Source organism: Leptinotarsa decemlineata, unplaced genomic scaffold (assembly GCF_025532065.1).
Source record: "Leptinotarsa decemlineata unplaced genomic scaffold, Ldec_3_MD MMD2_tig00026330_RagTag_RagTag, whole genome shotgun sequence".
In the NCBI taxonomy this organism is placed as follows: Eukaryota; Metazoa; Arthropoda; class Insecta; order Coleoptera; family Chrysomelidae; genus Leptinotarsa; species Leptinotarsa decemlineata.
In genome coordinates this window covers 9,901,161-9,918,167 of record NW_027412690.1, presented here as the reverse complement: position 1 = coordinate 9,918,167, position 17,007 = coordinate 9,901,161, and the positions used below count along the sequence as shown (strand labels likewise).

The 17,007-nt window shown below is 33.5% G+C and overlaps 1 non-coding gene across 1 annotated transcript; it reads right to left on the bottom strand.

Moving 5' to 3' along the window:
• Window positions 1–10,971: 10,971 nt before the first annotated feature.
• Window positions 10,972–11,054, bottom strand: TRNAL-CAG (transfer RNA leucine (anticodon CAG)). Its single transcript has one exon. It is a non-coding gene; the product is annotated as a tRNA-Leu (tRNA).
• Between the last annotated feature and the right edge of the window lie 5,953 nt (window positions 11,055–17,007).

Genomic DNA, 17,007 nt, shown 5'->3' with positions numbered 1-17,007 from the left:
ACCTTCATTATAAAAGGTATTGGTTTTCTAAGAATTTACCTCCTTCGAAGATTAGCTTATTTGCACAAGGACAGCATTGTCATTTCAGGTCGGACTGTAATTATAAGATTACTATCATCAATATCAATATTTTTCAGGAATTTTCAGCAATTTCAAATCATTTTATATTATATTAGACAATGGAAGTCCGAACTGATGAAATATAAGATTACTAGTCATAATAGAGCCAAACTTGGAAGCTTGGTTCAAAAATAAATGAGAAGATCATTTATATAGACGTCCATCAAGACTATTTCTTCAAATTGTTTTTTGTATACACGTCCAACAAGACAATTCCTTCAAATTGTTTTCTCATAAACTTTGTGACTTTCCGGGGGGTAGTTAACCGAAGTTAAGAATTTTTCATGATTCGATGAAACGTGTTTAGGGAAAAGTCAATATGTCTGAAATGAGTCCTAGATCGATTGGGTGTGTAAAGAAAAAATGGGCTAATGAAAAAAGACAGACATTTTTCACAAATACAGAGATAACATACCATATTTCCAATGACAGAAACACTCTGAAACAAGAGTCATTTTTTGTGGGTTTCACTATGGAGCTTTCTAGGAATTCTCACTTTCTACAATCTGAAAAAGTGAGAATTGTAAATGGATAAATTAAATATAGTTTTCACAAAAAAATGCGATTTTTATCAGTAACTTCTTTTGTTTTATAACTTTCTCTGTAAAAAAGCTTACAATTACACAGAAATAAAATGTCTATCTCAGGCACTTTTAATGATCTTGGAAGTTGTTTATAAGATAATTTGATTGTTTTCAACACAATCGTTGATGCAAATTATGATTTCAAAAAAATCCTTTCTTAAAAAAAAAATATTGCTTGAAAACGTATTTGTTACAAAACATTTTTTTTCAGCCGCTTGTAATTAATATTGAGGAAGCATTTTCTCAAATCATAATTTATCTCACTCTTCGATAACTGGAAAAAAATGTTTCCATACGAATTTTCATTGTTCATTTAATAAACAGTTCGTTATAAACAATGGAATGAATAATTGGGTAATAGTTTGAATGTTGTTCTGATTTTTTCTTCAATTTATAGAGAATGAAGAATTTTCATCGTATCGCGATTAGCTGAAAAATATGGAGTGAAAAACAGAATTTTTAAAATTGTATACAAAACAAAAATAATTGTTTACCCATTAAATAATACATGGTTGTTTTGCTACTTTGTGTAGAAACAGAAAAAAAATATTTAGAAGAAAATTAATTGTTAATAACAAAATGTTTATTCAATAAATAATGTGTGTTTGAGTAAAAACAAGTTATCAGAGAGCATGATTTATGAAAAACGGTTCCTCAAAATTATTCACAAGTGGTAGAAAAAATTGTTAAGTGACAAATCCGTTTTTAAGCAATAAAAATTTTTATCAAGGAAGATTTTTTTTTTAATCACAATTTGCATTAAATATTATGTTTCCAAAAAAAATTTCGAATTGTCTTATTAACAACGCATTTTCACTAGTTCGGACTTCCATTGTCTACTATATAAAATGATTTGAAATCCCTGAAACAAGTAAAAAGGAATAATTAAAAAAAGAATAGCTGAAGATAACAATTATATTAAGCAAACAATAAACCTGAAATGAAATGATAGTGAAATAACCTACAAGTAAAAATATAATAATTGAATAAATAAAAATTAAAGGAATGAAAAAAGAAAATAATAAAAAAGTGTAGAGATTCCAAGTCACGTTAGTTCACGACGTTTCGATTGTTGGTATCTACAATCGGGTGATGACTGGACTGATTCCTCCGAGAGATGACTATTTATAGGTCGTTGAAATATAAACAGTCATCTCTCGGAGGAATCAGTCGTCATCACCCGAAGACGATTGTAGATACCAACAATCGAAACGTCGTGAACTAACGTGACTTGGAATCTCTACACTTTTTTATTATTTTCTTTTTTCATTCCTTTAATTTTTATTTATTCAATTATTATATTTTTGCTTGTAGGTTATTTCACTATCATTTCATTTCAGGTTTATTGTTTGCTTAATATAATTGTTATCTTCAGCTATTCTTTTTTTAATTATTCTTTTTAGTTGTTTCAGGGATTTCAAATCATTTTATATAGTAGACAATGGAAGTCCGAACTAGTGAAATTCATCACGAAACATTGTCAATCACCTTCAAACAAACAACGCATTTGTTTATAACAATTTTTTGAACAATAGTAGATAAATAATTTTCTAAATCATGTAGCTTCTGATCAAGAAAAAAGAAAAAGGTGGGTGTCTAAATGAAACTTTCAGACAGGAAATACCTTTGAATTTGAATATTTAATCCGGGCCCTTGTTATTGAAAGGTAATCTTTTCATACCAAAATCTTTCCTAGAAACGAATAAAAGGTAGGAGAAATATATTCAAGTTTTCTTAATATCTTTTAAATGGTTTGGTCATTTATCAGACTTATCATTACCTAATTGAGGTAAAACCATGAAATATGGTTTTTCAAGAAAAATATCATTCGCTATTTATTGGTAGTAATAATCAAACCTTTCAATTCAGTCGAATTAGGATTTGACAACGACAGTCTTAATTTCAGTTCCCGGCGTACCAAACTCGTTGCGGCATCCAGCATCTTGAACTCATTCATTTTCAATTTTACACGAAAAACTATTGTTACAAAAGTTGTTTGAAATAGAGAAGTTTTTTTGTTCAATAGTTCTGCTAGGCAAAATAAAAAAAGCACAAAATTATAAAAAGCGTACAAGCATAAAAAGCAAATACATATAGTTGAAAAATCTAAAAAACACGCTTGTAAAGAACATCGGACTTAAAAGTTAAAAATTTTTTTTAATAAGCTTAAAACAATAACGAACGAAAAATACTAGTATTATTGTGAAGAAAGCGACGAGCGCCTGATATACAAAAATATGGCACAAAGCGCTCACGTTTTTTTCGTAGTATTTTTCGTTCGTTATTATTTTAAGCTTATTTAAAAAAAATATTTTTAACTTTTTAGTTCGATGTTCTCTAAAAGCGTCTTTTTTAGTTTTTTGAAACTATATTTATTTTTCACTATTCAGTCCGATGTATTGTCAAAAATATTTTTTTTAAGTTCTAGTCACTAGTATTATAAATCTTTAACAGACGGCGCACGAATGTAACATTTTTCTCAAACAACATAATAAAGTTTGAGGTCTCGAATTCTGTAGTAATACTGAGATGCAGTAAGTCTCCAACAGAAGGCGGACAGTTGTAAAATTTGTTTCGAAGTAAAGAGAAAATTTGCTGTAATAATTTCAAAAAACAATTCAGTCTTGATGTTCTGATTTGAAGTGTCATTCAAAATAATGGACTAAAAATATTTTTTCAGTGAATAATTTCATTTTTCAAATCAATCTTTTGATTTGATATGTATGTCAAGCACCTTAATTCTAATTTTTCGACTTTTTGAAATATTTGAGTAACTGCATTTTTCATGTGTATAATTTACGATAAAGTTTTCATTGTTGACATCCATATTCTGGACAACCTACCAATGAGGTTACGTATAGCGGCATCTGCCCGCGAATAGCTCAAGCAATAATTGATAGTTACGTACAACGCCATCTGCCCGCAAACAGATCAAGCAATAATTGATAGTTACGGACAGCGCCATCTGCTCGCGAATATATCAAAAAATATCGATGAGGTTACGTACTCTGCCCGCGAATAGATCAAGCAATAATGCCGATAATTCTGTCAATACAGATCTCGAGCTTGATAGTTACAAACAAACATACATACAAACAAACATACATACATACAGGTGAAACTAATATTAAGCGTGTAAAGAGCCCAAAAAGCGCGGCCCTCTAACATTTCAATACCACGTCTATTTGTCTTTTGCCTTGAAAAAGGCCTCAATTTCAGCAATAACCTCTTCATTCCGACTATATTGATCTTATTTTTGGGTCTGTTGTTAGAGTATGCGACTGAAGTGGGTGTGTATTCTCTGATGGTATTTTAATGACGCCGTCTCAAAAGGAATATGTTCATCTCAAACTGAAAAAACCATTTACGTCAGGTGAAACAAGTGGATAGACACTACGTAGGTACACAAAAAGCTGAATTTTTTATCACAAATGCGGCGAGAGGTTTTTTCCAGCAATTCCATTATCCTTTCCCAGCCCTTCTGGCAATTTTCGTGCAAGGTCCTATCCTCAGAGGATATCTCAGATTGCCATAACACAGTCTGTAACTTCCAAAAGATGGATCATTGTAAATTCCACCTGGGCTAAGTTATTCAGTTTATAAGTGAATTTCAACGATTAATAAATAGGGGGTAACTCATTTATTCAGTTTGATTGCGATGAAATAGCAACAAGAGCATCAATTGCTTTGGTATTAATAATAATAATACTAATAATAATAATAATAATGGATGATCTCGAACTTTATGCCTCTGGAGAGAAGGATCTCCATCAGTCCTTGAGGGTGGTGGAAGAGTACAGGCATGCTATCGGTATGAAATTCGGGATAGACAAATGTGCAATGGTCCATTTCAAAAGAGGACGATGCGGGGACTACGGAGAGGATGTGCAGCTCGTAGATAGAAGCATCATACATCATCTGGATACGGGAGAGACGTATACTCACCTCGGGGTGGAACAACGCCACTCACAAGAAGTAACAGCAGTGAAAAACTCTCCGCGGCAAGTATCAGCACAAACTTCGACAGATCCGGTCAGCGGAACTGTCGGGGAAGAACAAAGTTGCTGCAACAAATAGGCTTGCCGTTCCAATCTTACTCTACTCTTTTGGAGTAGTGAAGTGGACTCGGGAGGAGCTGTATCAACTCCTCGTAAAGACCCGAAAAATGATGCATCTCTATAGGAGTTTGCATCCCAAATCGTCCGTTCCACGGTTGTACTTCCCCCGACAACAGGGAGGCTGTGGACTTTTGAGTTTGGAGTGTCTACATGACAGAATGGTACTGGACACAGCCTGTGAAGTCGTCAGGAGTTCGGATCCCCTTCTCTGCATGGTCCGTGACCATGGGAGAGCAAGAATTGGAACATTTCTCTTTAGGGCAGCTGCCCGAGCAGCTGATGAACTCGGTATAGTTTTCGACACTGAACAAGGTGACCACAACTCTGTCTCCGAGTTGGAACCCGTTCAGCATAAATCTCAGATAAAAGCCGCAGAGATCACATCACTTCTGCGGAAATACAAGAATAAGCCAATGCGTGGGGTCTTTTTCAATAACATTGAATAACATTTCAATAACATTTCAATAACATTTCAATAACATTGGCTTATCAAAGCGCCTGACGTTCGCTTTTCTCAGGTCAAGTGGGCTGAAGTCGGAAACTGAGGGGGTTCATCATGGCTTGCCAGGATGGTGTCTTCAACACCTTAGTCTACCGCAGTCGCGTGATGGGTATAGAGGTTCCTGACACAAGGTGCAGGGACTGCCGCGAGGCGCCCGAAACCCTAATGCACTTGCTATCAGCATGTCCAGCATATGCGGTCTCGGCCTATATCCATCGACATAACGCGGCCCTAAGAGTGCTATATTACCATCTACGGCACTCTTACGGTATTGACGAGACACCGGTGTTGCCCTACGCTCCGGGGGATATTGAATCCGTTGTGGGGAACGAGAAGTGCCGAATTTATTGGAACTATTCGTTCCCCACCCTCAGGCTCATACAAGCTAATAAGCCTGATGTAGTCCTTCTCGACCACCAGACCAAAACGATATTTGTCGTGGAGTTTTCAGCTCCTGGCGAGACGAATGTCGTCAGAAAAGAGGAGGAAAAACGGATAAAATATCGAGATTTTCTCTTCGAACTCCGCAGACTCTATCCAGATCACTCTGTCAAGATGGTCGTTCTGATTATTGGAGTCCTTGGTGGAATGATGTCTTCTCCACTCTCGAATCTCAAAATCATACCGGCTTGCCGCACTAAGGCAGAAATCTTAGCCGCACAGATGCAGAAGGCTGTCATTCTTGGCTCACTGCGTTTGCTTAGGGCACATGATTCTCGGACCCAATGATCACTTACCCCAAGGTGTGGAGAGTGGTCGTTGGTTGATAATGCTGACGAGCCCTCCCGAATATATCGGGGCTTCGTGGGATAGGGCCTGACCAACGCATACTTATAAAAAAAATAATACACTAATAACTCATTTTTTTCTTTTTGAAAATGTTAGAATAATATGATGTCTATATGAACACTGACAAGGAAAACGTCTGAGGTAGAACTAGTTACAGAATAAAATGTCTGTTGATAATTATTAATAATCTAAAATATAATACATAGTGTCACCGATAAAGTCCGCATCAAATGGGAAACTTTTTTATTTATCGTTTTATGTGAAATTTGATTTTGGCAGTAGATTTTGCTTAAGAAATGATGTCAAATGGCGTCTACAAAATAGGTCACGTGATTTCCTTAACCTGTCAAAATTGACATTTAAAAAAAGAAACATCGAAAAATGACATTATTCTTCAAAATATCCAAAAATATCAAAGGATAAAAACATTTTCTTTTGTAATTTTATACCCACACACCAAGTTTCAAACCCATAATAAGTATTTTATATTTTCACACCTGTACTAAATCATTTATTTTAACTAAACTCGTCACCGAATTTTTTTTTTTGTAATATAATAATATTTTAAGAGCCTCTTTGATGTTAAAAACAAATTTTGAAAAATAAAAGTTGTCGAACTTGATGCAAAGTTCATCCAGTTTCAACGGGGCTTTCCAAACTATACAGTACTTGAGTTTTTTAATGAGCAAATGGCCTCACAATATGAATTAGAACAAAACGGAACATTAGGAAACAATATCTTAGAGTGTTTATTGTTTTTTTAACAAAAAATACAGTGGAATTTAATCTTAATTAAAAGGAACTGAAAATAAACATGTACCTATACCTAATAGCAAAAAAACACGAAAAAAAGACTCACGACATTAAATACACTACATTTCTGTATGTCTTCCATCGCGTTCTATGCAGATAATTGTCCTTCTTGATACATTTTTTATTGAGTTGCTGATACTCACAGGGTTTATGTTTAAAATAGAGTTTCTAATAACAGTTTCTAGGTGATTCACGTCTCGAAAAGGTCTTTGTTTATAAACGATTTGTTTCAAGTAACCCCACAAGAAAAAATCTAGTAGGGTTAAATCTGGCGACCTAGGCGGCCATATTTGCTACATATCTCGCCCAATAACTTTGCCCCTAAACATTTCTAATAGTTTCTCTTTGACTTGTCTTGAACTATGAATAGGAGCCCCGTCACATTGATACCACAGACTGTGTCTTATTTCAAGCGGCATATTGTCCACTATATCACTGATCTCAGTATTTAGAAATTGCAAATAATCCTAAGAAGTTAAATTGTGTCTAAAAAAGAATGGTCCCATTACCTGATTATTTAAAACACCGCACCACACATTTGTTTTAAATGAATATTGGTCCCGACATTCTATCACAAAATGAGGATTTTCCTGAGCCCACCACCTACAATTCTGGGAACTGACTACGCCGTTCGATGTGAAGGTAGCTTCGTCGGTCCATAGGATTTTGTAAGGAAATTTTCTGTTTAATTCTACTTCTCCTTGGTACCAGAAAGAGAAATCTAGTCGAACATCGAAATCTCTTTCCTTTAAGGTATTTATAAATTTGGGTTTGTAGGGTTTGAATTTATTTTTATGTAAAATTGCTCTTACGCTTTCTCTTTTAACGCCAGTTCTATCTACAATATTGGTAATACTTGATTTTCCCTGTTCGATAACATCCAGGCAGACAGCCAACTGAACCTCATCATTATTGCGTGATGGATTATGACGTTTTTTAAAAGTATTTTCAACTGAACCAGTCAGTTTAAATTTTTTTAAAATCCTACTTACAGTGGATTGCTGTACATGTCTACCAGGATGTCTTGCGTTAAAAATATCAGCCACTTGTCGATGCAATGTGTTTTCACCACAAATTAGCACAATTTCAATTTTTTCTTGTAAAGATAACATATTATTTTAATTTTCATACATTACATTGAACTAACGGGCATTAATTTATTCAATGACAGTGACGTTCATTATGTAGTTTCATATTTTTTCACAGCCTACCCAGTTTTTCTAAGTTAGTGTTGTTAGCGGAGTAGGTAAATGTAAATACTATGAGTTTTTTTCTTTTATTGAATGGGCTTCAAGAATCACGAAATGATGTTTCCTAATGTTCCGTTTTGTTCTAATTCATATTGTGAGGCCATTTGCTCATTAAAAAACTCAAGTACTGTATAGTTTGGAAAGCCCCGTTGAAACTAGATGAACTTTGCATCAAGTTTGACAACTTTTATTTTTCAAAATTTGTTTTTAACATCAAAGAGGCTCTTAAAATATTATTTTATTACAAAAAAAGAAATTCGGTGACGAGTTTAGTTAAAATAAATGATTTAGTACAGGTGTGCTTAAATTTTGATAAGTATAAAAAGCAGGAATGCGGAAAAATAGTGAAAATATAAAATACTTATTATGGGTTTGAAACTTGGTGTGTGGGTATAAAATTACAAAAGAAAATGTTTTTATCCTTTGATATTTTTGGATATTTTGAAGAATAATGTCATTTTTCAATGTTTCTTTCTTTAAATGTCAATTTTGACAGGTTAAGGAAATCACGTGACCTATTTTTTAGACGCCATTTGACATCATTTCTTAAGCAAAATCTACTGCCAAAATCAAATTTCACATAAAACGATAAATAAAAAAGTTTCCCATTTGATGCGGACTTTATCGGTGACACTGTATATACAACTATCAAGTCGTCTTACAATATGTAGAACAAACGAAGTATCTATAAATTCATCACAAAGTTGTAGTATTTGTAATAAGAAATTAAAAAAATTAAACGTCTGAAATTCGTCAAGTATGCAGGAACCTAGGAACCTATGCGACTGTTTTTCAAGCGGAACAACATTTAAGTTGGTAGCAAATTGCCAAAAACGACTCTCCTGGATTGAAAGACTTAATAAATTGTCTCTGGTCTGGATTCCTGGCCACACCGTCCAGGAAGGCAATGAGACTGCTGACTCCCTTGCAAAGGATGGTGCTGCAAACAACTTCATCGGACCAGAACCTGTCATTGGTGGAGGGACGAATAAGCCCACTCACTTTTGACCCAACCTAACTCAACACAGCTCATCATTTTATGAAAAAGCCCCTTTTGTAGAGGTATAGAGTTTTTCAATTACCGTCTCGCAATCCTGAGCGATCAACGGAACTTCTCCAAATCAAAATTGAAACGATATTTGCAAGATAAATGTTACTATAGTACCAAAGAATTTCTTGATGCAAAATGAAAAAGTGTTTTCTCATATGTATGAATATAAATTGAATAAATGTTTTATGTAGATGTGTACAAATCTATTGAATACTGATATTTTGATATTGTTGATCTTAAATCTGTCTACCATGGTTTTTATTTGTGACGTATCAAATATCATTCATTTATTTATTTTTATTAAATACTGTTCTACAGGTTACACCCAACTACAGACCTGGGATATAAGTCAAATCACAATATAATACAATTAAATAAGTTATAAGATAAAAACAATACATATAGAATTAGCTGAAGTAAAAAGACCTAATCTCAGAGATGGAACTTTGAAAAATGTAGAGCTGTTAACTTGCAGAATTGCATTTGACACGCATATGATGAACGTTTCAGAGTATTTGTAAGTGGTGTTGGCAGATAAAAAGGATCAACCACTCTAGAGGTTGGTCTAGGTACATTGAAATTGAGTTTTTACAAAATATGTCGGTCAAAAATTGAATTATTCATCAGTATGAAGAGAAAAATTGTGGAGTGACAATCACGACGCAACTCAAGCTATTTATAGTGTGTCTAGCTAACAATGCATCATGGGGAAATTCAATTGGTGGATAGATATTGTCTGATCTATAGGAGAGAAGTTTTAGGAAATGACGTTGTACTGATTCAACTTTCTCTGTATACAACTGATGAGATGGATTCCATATTATGGATGCATATTTTAATTTTGATCGAAAGCATAGTATAAGGTTTTCGATGTAGATGGATCCGAGAAGTCTCTGAAAATTCATGCAATAAATCCATCTGTTTGCAGCAGATAGAATTGCTTCAATTTGTAGTACGAAGGACACTTTTGTGTCGAAGGTAACACCTAGATCGGTGAATGTGACCGTTGAAGTGGAATATCGTTTATTAAATATTGATATGAAAATCCACGATTATCATGATGGAGAATTAGAAAGGCAAAAAATTTCTTTACCAAAATTCTATGAAAATATTGAATGATATAACAGAATGTAATACTTCATTTATAAGTAGATATCAATTAAAATAAATAGCTACAACAATCTCTTGCAATACTGAGATTGTAGTACCAAATAAATAAAGACAATACCAATAAAGACAAATATATTTGATGGAATCGGCCGGTACTTGAAGAAAATCCATAACATATTCAAAAACCACTTCAATGTAAGATTTTCACTGAACAATTTAAGAAAAACGCAACACGCGTTTTGCCATAAAATGGCTTTTTCAGGCGTGTCTTCACTCCCTGAAGACACGCCCGAATGATTAATATCTCTTCAATAAAACAGCGATAAAAATATAAAACAATAAAAACAACAATAAAAATTAATTGGCGCTCCGGGCCGACTTCATTGATTCCAGTAGCGCATTTGCTTTTTCAACTGCAGGAAAATCCGGAAAACCTGCAGCACCACATCAAATGAAATATTTATTATCAATAACAGTTATTATTCGTTGATTATTATTAAAATGATCATTAAAGTAATTGAAAAAAATAAAACTGGGTTCTAAATAATGAGGTTAATTTCAGAGGTTTTCGAAATCTTTCAAGTGTATGAATTCAGGAGTAAAAAGGACACCGAATTAAAGAAAAAAAAAAGAATGTCAGAAGTGGGATTCGAACCCACGCCCACAGAGTGGACTGCGACCTGAACGCAGCGCCTTAGACCGCTCGGCCATCCTGACTTGTGAAAGTTTAGGCTAGAATGACAGTCCTGAACTACAGCTTCATTGAAACAATAATAAATGATATTTAATAAATCAAATATTATTAACGTCTTGAAAAAAAAAATTTTATTTGACTGTGATACATCAAAACAAATAAGTATCGTATCTGCAATCAATCAGACATCACCTTACTTGAAATTATCTCAGGAAACAGGAACCACAGTTAGGCAGCCAGAAAAACATTGGACATAATATGTGGTTTTCTATAATTTAAAATTATCAATACATATAACTCAAGAAATTTTTTATCACCCCTTAAAGTATAACTTTATAGTTTTTTCCTCCAAAATATACGTATAGAATGAATTATTTCTCAAGACCTGGTTGTTGACATACTTTGTCTTTTTTGTTTATAAATTTTGCTGTATATGAAGTTTTGTGAATACAGTTCGAACATTCATACCAATTAATGTAATTTTTTTAGAAGTACCTAGTACTCTAAACATGAACAGTGAAATAAATTGTGGTTGTGTAACGTATATTTTAGATTTTACGAATCCCCACAAAAAATCTGAGTACGTCATTTCGGGTAAACTAGCGGGTCATTCTGAGGGGCCATGTTTGGATGTCCGCGGGTTGCCGATACGTCAATTATACCAATTGGAAGAAGAGCAGACTCGATTCCTTAAAAGAGTTCACTAGACCACCTGATATGAGGCCTCTAGATCTTTTTGAGGGGAAACGTGACTTCGAAGTGTACGATACACACCGCAGCACTTTCCCAACATCTGTAAAGCAAAAGAGGTGCTTGCAACAAAAATTTACCACAGTAACATTTCATAAAAAGGAGTTTTATTTGTGAAAAATCTTCATTATTGTCAGAACATTGTTTAAACATTCTTTGAAACGAACTGAGTTTCGAGAAAATTTTGTTTTGAAATTATTATACTTAACGTTTATCTGCAGACCCTTGAAACAGCTCAATGGTGTCAAATCTACCGAATATAGTGCTTATTCTGGTGTTCCACAAGTGTCAAATCTGGGACTGTTGCTCTTCAATATCTTCATTAATGATATTGCAGATGTTATAGATGTGTATTTCCTTTTGTATGCCGATGATCTAAAACTATACTGCCTCGTTGAGAACATAGATGATTGTGTGAACCTCTCAGCAAACGTAGGACGGGTTGTAGAATGGTGTTATCGAAATAACTTGTCGCTAAACCCGGATAAATGTAAGATCATGTCCTAAAGTTCAAAAACGTACATCTTGATCTTTGATTATTCAATAGAAAACGTTTTCCTGGTGAGACCAGAAACATTTACTGATCTTGGCGTCACATTTGACACTCCACTATCATTTAATGGGCATATCGATAATGTTGTAACCTCCTCCTGTCGTTTGTACGGATTAATTGCACGTAACAGTAGTGATTTCGAAGAACTTCGACCTAAAAACTTTATTTTATGCTTTCATAAGATCAAAGTCAGAGTACGCGTCAGTTGTGTGGAGCCCCTTTTATCAATATCATATTGATAAAATAGAAGCAATTCAACGACGATTTTTAAAACTGCTAAGCCTAAAAACCAATGGCATTCATCCTCCAATAGAACATCTCACTCTGAATTGCTACAAAACCATAACTTTTTCAGTCTCGAAAAAAGGCGTGAATATTATAATGTTGTACTAATCTATAAAATTATCAAAAGCATCGTTGACTGCCCAACATTACTGGACAAGTTTAATATTTGCATTCCTAAAATCTGTTCCAGATACTTTCTATATAAAAACATCTCGCACAAATGTTCTGGAGAATTCTCCAATCCATACCATGGGCAAAGTGACAAACTCTGTTAGCGATAATAAAATATATTTAATTGTTTTGTCACCTATAATAAATATAAAATTGTAATCTTTATAGTCACTTGTTTGTATTGTTTGTAGTGTTTGTAGACTTTACAGTCACTTGTTTGTGATGTATTTACTATACTCTATTATTTCCTGCTCTGTAATTGGGCCATGTCCTGTAGAGTATTGTATTACGAATAAATAAATATAAAACTGATAATAAATTGGGAACGGCTCATCCTGAAAATAAAAGTGTATTATAGAAAATTGAAATACCTTTCGAATGTGGTACTACAAGGCACCTCTTTCCATTTGAAAAAAAAAGTTGGTAGCGACCTCTCAGCGATGAGTGATGATACACGATTGTCTCTCTTACCAAAAAGTACTTAAAATGATACCTCATTGAGTGAATTGTATCCAACTTCATTACTCTTCATTACTTAACACGCTCCATCCACTACCATTTTGTCACACTCCAAACTCAAAAGTTCACCGCCTAGCTGTTGTCGGGGAAGTACAATCGTGGAATGATTAAGGATGCAAACTCCCATGGAGGTGCATCATTTTTCGGGTCTTTTCGTCGAGTTGATACAGCTCCTCCCGAGTCCACTTCACTACTCTAAACTAGTAGAGTAAGATTGGAACGGCGAGCATATTTGTTGCAGCAACTTTGTTCTTCCCCGACAGATCCGATGACCAGATATGTCGAAGTTTGTGCTGAAACTTGCTGGGGAAAAGAGTTTTTCACTGCTGTTACCTCTTGTGAGTGGCGTTGTTCCACCCCGTTAACACCCCGAGGTAAGTATACGTCTCTCCGGCATCCAGATGGTGTAGGATGCTTCCATCTACGAGCTACACATCCTCTCCGTAGTCCCCGCATCGTCCTCTTTAGCACTCATTGCGCATTTGTCTATCCGAATTTCATACCGATAGCATGCGTGTACTCTTCCACCACCTTCAAGGACTGATGAAGATCTTTCTCGCCAGAGGCATACAGTTCAAGATCATCCATATAAAACAAATGAGTGACCTTGTGCCTCCGGTTTTCAGGGATGCCACAGTTATACTCTCAAGACGCAACGGATAGTGGCAATGAGATGCAGAAGAGAAGGGGACTGAGGTATTCACCTCTTCAAAAAGTGGCTCACTATGTTTGGATTCTAGCCTTGCCAGATGTTATGGTGAAGAGAGTCCGTCAAAGTGGTATCGGTTGTTCAACGCACTTCACTATTTACTGCCAGGCAAATATGAGCAAATACAATATATTTCAGGTGATATTGTATCAAATGTATCAAAATTCCGCGACTTCTCACCTCCTCCCTTTCTGCTCATATATCTATCCGAACATTCGGACTGTAATTTTGGGGATACGAACTGTACACTGCAAAAAATGTGAGTAAAATTTCGTGATGCATTCTGTAAATTTCACGGTATATATTAAGAAATCATTATTTTTCGTGATGTTTAACGCATAAATCCTAAAGCCCAGTATTATTTCTATTTTGATATGGTAAGTTTACATATGCTATGTACTTTTCACAAATTATTCTTCAATTTTGCATGTTCTATTTGGTAAAAATATTGATTCGATATTTATCCTGGAAAAAGTCATAGTACTTTACTAAGTTTCCGTTTATAATATTGTATTATATTAACACACTTTATTAGTTCTGTAGTAGTACATTGTAAATAACCAGTAAATATTTTGTAATTATTTATTTCCAACATCAATACAGGAATTTTCAACGCTTGAATTCTTCAACGTAAAAATATAAATCTTAATAAAAGTCATTACTAATCGTGTAATATTGAAGAATTTGTTGTGGAGAATTCCATAATAAACTCGGAAAAAAGTCGTTATTCTAGTGCGCGCGCATCCCCCATTTGCCAGGCCACACTCGATTTTTGATTATAATGGTCAGCAGTTACGTTGCGGTTGTTGCGTATAGGTTAGAATTTAAGAATTTATCATAAAGTTTGTTGCTAGTTATTGATTTCATCGAATGTATCAGTAAGTACATATATTTTGTTTATATGAAAACAACAAAGATGTTCAAATGTAATTTGTGTACATTCCATTGTCACACTATCAGAAAATATGATATTCACTATTATGTTCATAGAAATTGGCCAAGTGCTGAATTTATTTGTCGCCGAAATGGCTGTGGCGTCATTTTAAAATCGTATACAGGTTACAGGCAACATGTACACAGGTCACATAATTATAAGAAAAGTAGTAGTGTTGGAATTCGAGAGGGAAATTCATACAATAATAATAATTGTAATGTTGCTGGTTGTAATTTTGCTACATTGAACAAAAAACATTTATTTCTCCATTTATACAGTCATTTCAAAGAACCTAATGTTAGAGTAAGCTGTCCTCTTTCTGTAATATGTAATATAAATACGATTTTTTCTAATATCAGAAGCTTCAGATCACATGTTTTCCGTAATCATAGGAATCGAAACAGAACCGTTTTCAGCATTGATTCACAAATTGAAAGAAGTGATATAAATCAGACTGATATACAAGAAGTGCCGGCACCTTCTAATAACTCAGAAGACTTAAATTGCTCCAGAGTTGAAATTGAAAAATTAGGAGTGCAGTTGCTGGCGAACATGTATGTCATATTACAGAGTAAATTTTTTTTATGTGATAAATCATTACAAACATTAATTGATGGATTTTCTGATATAGATCAGCTAAATACAAATTATATGATACATAATTTAAATGAAATGAAAAATACTTCCCTTTCCATACACACACTGTACATTCATACTTTTCAACTACTCAATCATCAGCCCTTATAAAATCCTAGAAATAGTTCTCGACATTACTCTTTAAGAAAATAAAGTTCTATTTCATATCATCATTCATATAATTATTCATGAGAAACCTATTTATTTTTTCATTTAAGGTGATGCACAAGAAAATGAAATCTTCTTTGTTTTTGTGGAAAGAGAGAACATTGATTTGCAAGGATATGGAACATTTATGGAAGCTCTAAAAGATGCGTTTTCATTATATTTCATTCTTAATTTGAAATATCCTCTAAAACTCCAAGCAACCTTCGAGCTCCTACAGAGGATGTATCTCAAAATTCATCCTGATGCTGGTTCCAAGAGTAGAGGAAAGGTTACTCAGACAAAGAAGACAGTTTTGAATTATATGTTGAAATTTAATAATCATTCATTGCAAATAAAATGAAGATCTAGAAACTATGTCTACTTACTGAAAAACAATTAATTGTAAAATTATCATCTTTATGTACCAGGTGAATGAAAAAAATAATAATAATTTGAGAAATTCGAACTTAGGAACAAAATTTATAGCCAATTCAAAATGTAATATAAACTTTCGATAATATATGGTTGTTAGTATTTAAATTTATACAAGAATAAATTTATCTTTTAGTATTTTTCAAGCAACATTAATAAATGGAATTGAAATCTTTCTTGTGATACATAAAAATGATAATTGAATGGCTATTTGCTATTAACACTAGAATCGTATCATCTTCTGTTGATAATCTTGAAAATTAATTTTTATAATCAAGCCCATTTACTAGTACGGTAGTTACAATTTTTAGTTTCGAATTCTTATTAGGTATGTCAACAAATTAAATAACTGGTTCTTCCCTTGAATACATTTTCAGTTCCCCTTTTTATAGCATTTAATATTTGTAACATTATTGTGTTAGTTTTTATCGTTCCTTACATTATTCAGTTTAAAAATAAGTACCTATTTATTTTTATTCGTTTATTTGAAATATTTATTTTATGTTAATTCTTTGTTTTAATGAATATTTTTGTAATGGTTTTGGATTTTAATATGTAATAACCATGAAATACCTTGTAGTTTTACAACAAAAACGTAATAATACCTTGTAATTCTACATTCTAATATTACCATGTATTTTTACATATGCCTACCCTATGTATAATGGAAATGTACAAAGGAATTCGAAATTTCGCATGGTAAAGATACAGTTCCCATATTGTATTATTACTCATGTTCATAAAAAAAATCCAATTTGAGTAATGTACAATTATATGAAGGGTACAGTAAGATTACAGATTTGATGGTAAAACCATGCTATTATTACTGAAAATTTCCAC